At 38.5% G+C, this 7500-nt stretch overlaps 1 protein-coding gene across 1 annotated transcript in view; it reads right to left on the reverse strand.

Moving 5' to 3' along the window:
• The window catches only part of HisT (Histamine transporter), a 154299-nt gene that overhangs the window by 24731 nt on the left and 122068 nt on the right, over positions 1-7500 (reverse strand). The window lies entirely within an intron of this gene.

Here is a 7500-nt window from a genome sequence, read left to right on the forward strand (position 1 = left end):
CTTGACTTGCCGTCAAGCGATTTTATTCAGATTAAGAAAAACAACAGCCACCTCAATTAACCCTCCTTTCAATGGTGAGTTGACTAGTAACTTTCATTCTGGCTGCCACGAAGCGATTCTAATAAACACACACACACACACGCGCGACACACACACACACACACACACACACACACACACACACACACACACACACACACACACACACACACACACACACACACACACACACACACACACACACTTTCAACGAACGGACGGCTTGACGAACGCTCTGAAGAAAAGTGAAGATTGTGGATACCAACGCAAAGAGAAGTGCCTTTTTGTATTTGCAGGGGGGGGGGGGAATTGCTCGTGAGGTAGAGGGAAAGTAAGGAAAGAGGAGAGGGGGAGGGATTACTGGGGAAATGGAAGGTAATGAGGAGGTGGAGGAAATGGCCCTGACGGGCCGCCGGGTAGACAAAAGACCCCAAGACGAGTTGGATGATGACATGTCTAATAGGAATGTGAAGATTAGAGGTATAGATAGGAGCAATATAGCAGAAAGTGATGAGAATATTTTCAAGGGATTTAAAGAGAGTGGGGGGGACTCAAACCCCCCCCGACTGACAAGACTAGAGATGAAGGTTGATAAGGTGATCGAAGACTTGGAGAGTAGGTTAGGTCATATGAACACCATTTTAAAAAGGGTTGAAAGATTGGAAGAACTGGAAAAGGCGAATAAAAACTTAACTGATGAAATAGAAGAACTAAAAAGACAGTTAAGAGAGGTAAAGGGGGAGAATGAGGAATTGAAGAAGAATAGTAAAGAAAACAGAGAAACAATAGCTAAAGAAAGTAAAAATTGGAAGCAAACCCAAGAAGGAAATAAGATTTCATTCACTGACATAGTCAAACATGAAAGAACATACTGAAGACTCAGTTATTAAAGTGATGAGACAAAAGGAGAATATAGTAAGGGATTTAGCAGACAAGAAGAAATGTATAATTATATTAGGAATGGAAGAGAAACACAACACAGATAGAACCACAAGAATCAAAGAGGAAAATGAAAAAGTAAGCCAATTACTAGAATCAGTTCAGGAAGATGAACCAGGAATTATGAAACAAATCGAAGAGAAATTTAGACTCGGAAAGTATAGCACAGACAAGACCAGACCAATTAAGATTAAATTCAAGTCACAAACAACGGCAGAGAATATCTTATCCAAAACAGGGAAACTAGCAACAAGTGAACAACACAAAAAGATATGGATAAAAAGAGAAATGAATAAAGAGGAAAGAGAGGAAGAAAAGCAGAAAAGACTGGAAGCTAAGACAAAAAACGAGAACAGAACGGAGTCAGAGAAAGAGAGATTCTATTGGAGAGTAGTGAACATGAAACTAAGGAAGTTCGACATACAAAAGAAAAACATAAGGGAAACAGAGAACACAATGGAAGTGGCAGAAAACTAAGAGTGTCTTACACAAATATAGATGGATTAATAACAGGATTGAATGAGCTGAATGATTATTTGAAAGAAAAAGAACCGGACATAATGGGAATTGTAGAAACAAAATTAAAAGGCCCACTACCACCCAACAGTGTAGGACATGATGCATACAATTATTGGATTAGAAACAGAGAGAAAAAGCAAGGGGGTGGAGTTATGTTCCTGACTAAGAAGGATATAAACGTGAAAGGTGTCATATATGGAAAGAATACAGTAGAGATGATTATGATAGAAGTGGAAGACAGAGACAAGAAGAGCAGAAAATTTGTGATCAATTATGTGCCTCCGAAAACAGCCTCATGGGAGGAGAGTGAATATAAAAGTATGTTAGAGGACACAAAGATAGCATTAACTAAAATAATGGAAGACGGAGGAAGAATAGTTATGATGGGCGACTTTAATTGCAAAGAAATCTGCTGGGAAGAAATGACAGCAAAGAGTGGTGATGACTCATGGGGAAATGCTCTACTTGAGATGATTACTGACCATTCAATGACACAATGGATACAAGAGAACACTAGGTATAGAAATGAAGAAGAACCATCGAGGCTAGACTTAATAATTACATCTGAACCTAGAATAGTGGACAAGATTGAATATAAAACACCAATAGGTAAAAGTGACCACATATTGATTGAACTGGAACTTAATGAAGAAAAATATATGAAAAGAAATGAACAATATAGAAAAGGAAGAATGGTGTATGAAAAAACAAACTTTGATAAAATAAGAGAATTCTTCCAACAAGAAAACTGGGAAGAAATATACAAAGAAGAAACATCAGTGGAAGAGAAATGGAATATTTTGACAAAAATTTACAAAAAAGGAGTGGAAAAGTATGTCCCAAGACAAAAACAAGAAAAAGAATATGTAAAATGCTGGTACAACAAAAGTTGTAGGGAGTTAAAAGACAAAAGAGACAAAGCCTGGACCAGATGGAAAAAAGACAGAAGACCTGAAAAATGGAAAATATATACTGGTTATAGAAATGAATATGTACAAAAGTGCAGAGAGAAAAAAAGAAAATATGAAAAAGATGTTATAGAAAAGTGTAAAGATCAACCAAAACTATTCTACAGATTTGTAAACAATAAACTGAAAAACAAACAAGACTTGGAGAAATTGAGACAAGGAGGAGTTGAATACACTGAGGAAATGGAAATGGCAGAAATTATGAACAAACATTTTAAATCAGTGTTTACAAGGGAAAATATACAACCTGAAGAGATTGAGTGGAAAGAAAAAGTCCCCCCTATGGAAGAAATAGAAGTAACAAAGAATGAAATATTGACACACTTGGGTAATTTTGATGTCAGAAAATCGCATGGGCCAGATGAAATAGCAAACTGGATTCTGAAAGAATGCAGGAATGAACTGGCAGACAAAATACATAGCATAATAAGCAGTTCCTTAAAAGAAGGAAAAGTTCCAGAAGATTGGAAAAAAGCAAATATAGTACCTATATATAAAGGAGGAAATAAAGAAGAACCTACCAATTATAGACCAGTCTCTCTAACAAGTACAATAGCAAAAATTTGTGAAAGAATTATCAAAAGTAGATGGGTAAAATACTTGGAAAAAAACAACGTACTAAATCCAAGGCAATTTGGATTCAGACAAGGTCGGTCATGCGTCACCAATTTAATATGTTTCTATTCAAGGCTAATAGATATAATACAAGAAAGAGATGGATGGGCTGATTGTGCATTTCTAGACCTAAAAAAAGCTTTTGACAAAGTACCACATAAGAAGTTGCTTAAGAAATTAGAATATGAAGGAGGAATACAAGGTAAATTGCTAAATTGGATGGAAGACTTTTTGCAAGAAAGAAAAATGAGAGTAGTGATAAGAGATCAGCACTCAAAATGGAATGAAGTAATAAGCGGTGTCCCGCAGGGAACAGTTCTGGCCCCAATAATGTTTGCTATATATATTAATGATATGGATGAAGGAATTGAAAGCTATATGAGCTTCTTTGCAGATGATGCAAAACTACTGAAAAGAGTGAAAACTGAAGAAGATTGTGAATCACTACAGAGGGATCTAAATAAAGTACAAGAATGGAGTAGGAAGTGGGAGATGGAGTTCAATACAAAAAAGTGTAGTATAATGGAATTTGGAAAAAGCAAAAACAGAATAGCAGGATCATATAATTTGGGAGAAGAAGGAATAAAAAAAGTAGAAAATGAGAAGGACCTGGGAGTCATTGTTATGAATAATATGTCACCTGAGAAACATATAAATAAGATTTTTGGAGAAACTTATAATTTAATAAGAACAATCAAAGTGGCATTTACATACCTGGATGAAGAAATGGTGAGGAAAATCCTAATCACCCTGATAAGACCAAGATTGGAATATGCAGCAACGATATGGTCACCAAGTACAAAAAAATGTATAAAAAAACTTGAAAGGATACAAAGAGCAATTACAAAACTGGCACCAACACTCTCAAAACTATCATATGAAGAGAGACTACAAAAACTTAAACTACAGACACTAGAGCAAAGAAGAGAGAGAGGAGATTTGATAGCTATTTACAGAATCATGAAAGGCATAGAAATTACTGATAGAGAGAATCTGATAAAATGGGATGACAGAAATACAAGAGGACACGGAAAGAAAATAAAAAAAGACAGCTATAGAAGAGATTTTAAAAAGAACAGCTTTCCTCACAGAGCAATAGACAGTTGGAACAAGTTAGATGAGAAAGTGGTGTGTGCAAAAACAATACATGAATTTAAAAATAGTTTAGATAAAATGAGATATGAAGACGGGACCCCACGAGCATAGCTCCCCTTCCCGTAAAATACAACTAGGTAAATACAACTAGGTAAATACACACACCCTAGGCAGTCGGGATTGAACATCTACCTCAATGATTACTGTCACTGGCGAAGTCAGCTCTGTCCCGGCTCTGCCATCAGGCGATTTTATTCAGCTGATGGGTCGACTCGGTCGAAACGGGGTCTCGATCGGTCGATACTCCGTATTCCCCCGGGTGCGCCATAAACTGAATGAAATCACCTGGCGGCATTAGTCCGGACAAAAATCTGTATGGTACGTCAGTGTGTACTGTAGTGCGCACTCCTGCCCTCCCCTCCCCGTCTGGCGTCAGTCAGATTATAATCTCTGAAGAGTGTCATCGTATCGACCGAGCCTTCACTATGGAGGGATTTCCTCCAGCTAAATAAAATCAACTGGCGGCAGATAGAATAAACTACCAAAGTCATAAACAACATAGCTATAATGTTAATCGGGATATTTTTTAGATATGTCCAACCCGTTTACTGCTGCAGAGTATCCCTCAGGCGAATGGCTCTCGCCTATCGGTCCACCGACCACTCGGGGGCCACTCGAGGGCCACCAGAGGATCACAAAAGGCCAATGGGGGGCCACAGAAGGCTACAAGTGGGGCCACAAACCGAAGTCTGGTGGGAATCAGAAGATGCTTAGCGATTCTCTCCACTGTTGAAAAGTGGTCTCCACGGGGCTAAAGAACATCGACATATAAGTATGGACCATGTGAGAAAACGACCCGTTCAAAGCAGGCGGACTAGCCGAAAACTTGGCGAAGGATCAAATGCAAAACCAGAATTCTTTCCCAAAAGGCCTCGTCTAACTTGGGGTGTCTGGGACTCCTTTCCATTGAACTTTGGCTGGCGTCATGTATTTCCCCAGTGATATTTTGACACTGAATGTCCGTACAGTCCACGTGCCATGGTATTTTTGACAATATATCAGAGAAAGTTAGGTTGAGTTAGGCTAGGTCAGGCTAGTTAGGTTAGGTTTGTTAGGTTAGACTAAGTTCAGTTATACTACGTCGAGTTACGTTATAATATGTTAGGCTAGATTAGGATAAGTTACGTTAGGTTAGGTTTGGCTATATTAAGTAAGATTAGGTTACATGTCACGTTAGATAAGGCTGGATTAAGTTAGGTTACGTTAGATTAGGTTAGGTTAGGTTAGTAGCGGCTCCGAGTTTGACGAAAGGATACGTTGAAAAAAAATCTGTTTATCCTAATTCCACGTAGAGGTCTCCCAGGTGTGAAATCAGGTCACCTCTGCTGCTGGTCTGGGCGACAACATAGCAGATTTAGCTATCGACCCCTCTCTCTCTCTCTCTCTCTCTCTCTCTCTCTCTCTCTCTCTCTCTCTCTCTCTCTTTTGATTCTTCACGAGGGAAAAAGGCAGAATTTAGGGGTCGTGGTGAAATCCCAATTATGGTGTTCGCTACAGCGAGCGAGGCCCTTTTTATATTTTGTTCAGGCTAAAATATTCTTTTCGGGAAAGTCGAGGACCCGCGTGCGGGGGTTTCCTCCACAGTCGAATAAAATCTCCTGGCGGTAGCCGCCAGAATAAGACATAAATCGATCGTACCAGCCAAAGGGGTCGGAAACCTCTAGCACGCGTGCCAAACTTGGCACGTGACAGGATTGACCCTGGTAGCACGGCAGCTGGTTTTGAAAACTTGTTACAGTATCGAAAAATAACATTACTATTTCGAATAAACAACACGTGACAACAAAAGATCAAACTAAGACCAAATCGTCAAGGAATTAACATCTACTGCCATCCCTACTGTAGTCAAAGAGTGCATGTGAACTGACATTAACTCGCATACTAAAAAGCAGGGCTCGAAAAAAAAAGGGTTCAGTTTCTTCCAAAAGTTGCCCATACATGGTTTATGTGTTAGATTTTACCCTTTTCGCTGACGAGGAAGGGGGGGGGGGATTCCTCGGAGATGAATAGAATAGGTTGAGGGCAGACTGAATAATGATAATAATAATAATAATAATAATAATAATAATAATAATAATAATAATAATAATAATAATAATAATAATAATAATAATAATAATAATAATAATAATAATAATAATAATAATAATAATAATAATAATAATAATAATAATAATAATAATAATAATAATAATAATAATAATAATAATAATAATAATAATAATAATAATAATAATAATAATAATAATAAACAGTGGTATATCTCAGGCTGTCATTCCTCACCTTCACGGGTTTGTCTGACACAAAATATGAAATATTGATCCATATTGTTCCTTTCATAGGTGATGTTTGAAAAAGTGCTACGTACTGTAGATGATGTAGGTTTGCATCTTTTTAAAATTATTCATATTCCAACAGCTGAGTTGGGAAATCTGATCCCTACTCCTCCCTCCTTGAAACCCTAAAATTCCCTCCTAAGGGGGTGGGGGTGGGGTGATGGCACACTGATGAATGAAATGATCTAGTGGCAACCAGTATGAGAGGATAAATTCCACCCGGTCGAGACTGGGTAGGAATTGTTAACTTCAAGTTGTTGTTGTTGTTGTTGTTGTTGTTGTTGTTGTTGTTGTTGAACAACCCACATTATCAAAGAATTATGAGAGCGGAGTTCAGGGGAAAACCGATCACATTCTCGGGACTTGGACTAGTAGTCTTCCACTCCTGATATGTTGTGGTAGTTCCTGTGTAGTTCTGCCAGTGCAAAGCAATCTGCAACCATTAGCCTGGGAGCCGGTCTCCCCTTATCAAGCGGATATTTATGTCCCAAGACACTTATATTCTCCTATCTCCGTAGTTTCACCAAATTAATTTAGGCGAGGGGGCAAAGGTTTACATCCAAGAGTCTACGGATCCAGTGGAAGAGGCAGAGCTTCCCAAATGAGGCTACGAACGGAAAAATAATAATTCAATGGATATCCAGCAAAGTTGGCCAATGATTTTCAGGAGACGAAGGAAATAAGGCAAAGGATACACGAGAAAACAGGCTGGGAGCCTCCGTCAGCCTAAGACAAGAGTTTTTTTCAACCATTTACGATTTCAGTATCCACTGTAATCAGGTTGAGGCAGTCCAGCATCCCTTAACATCTAGTTACAGAGACTACAGCTGTACCATCACTATAAGTAACTGCCATTTCCAGCATCTCCTTGGAGTCGTAGAACCTCAGATTACGGAACACTGGCCTAAGACATCGAAGGGAAGACCTTG

Source organism: Oratosquilla oratoria, chromosome 3, assembly GCF_046742065.1.
Source record: "Oratosquilla oratoria isolate Oo_2021 chromosome 3, ASM4674206v1, whole genome shotgun sequence".
Taxonomy (NCBI): domain Eukaryota; kingdom Metazoa; phylum Arthropoda; class Malacostraca; order Stomatopoda; family Squillidae; genus Oratosquilla; species Oratosquilla oratoria.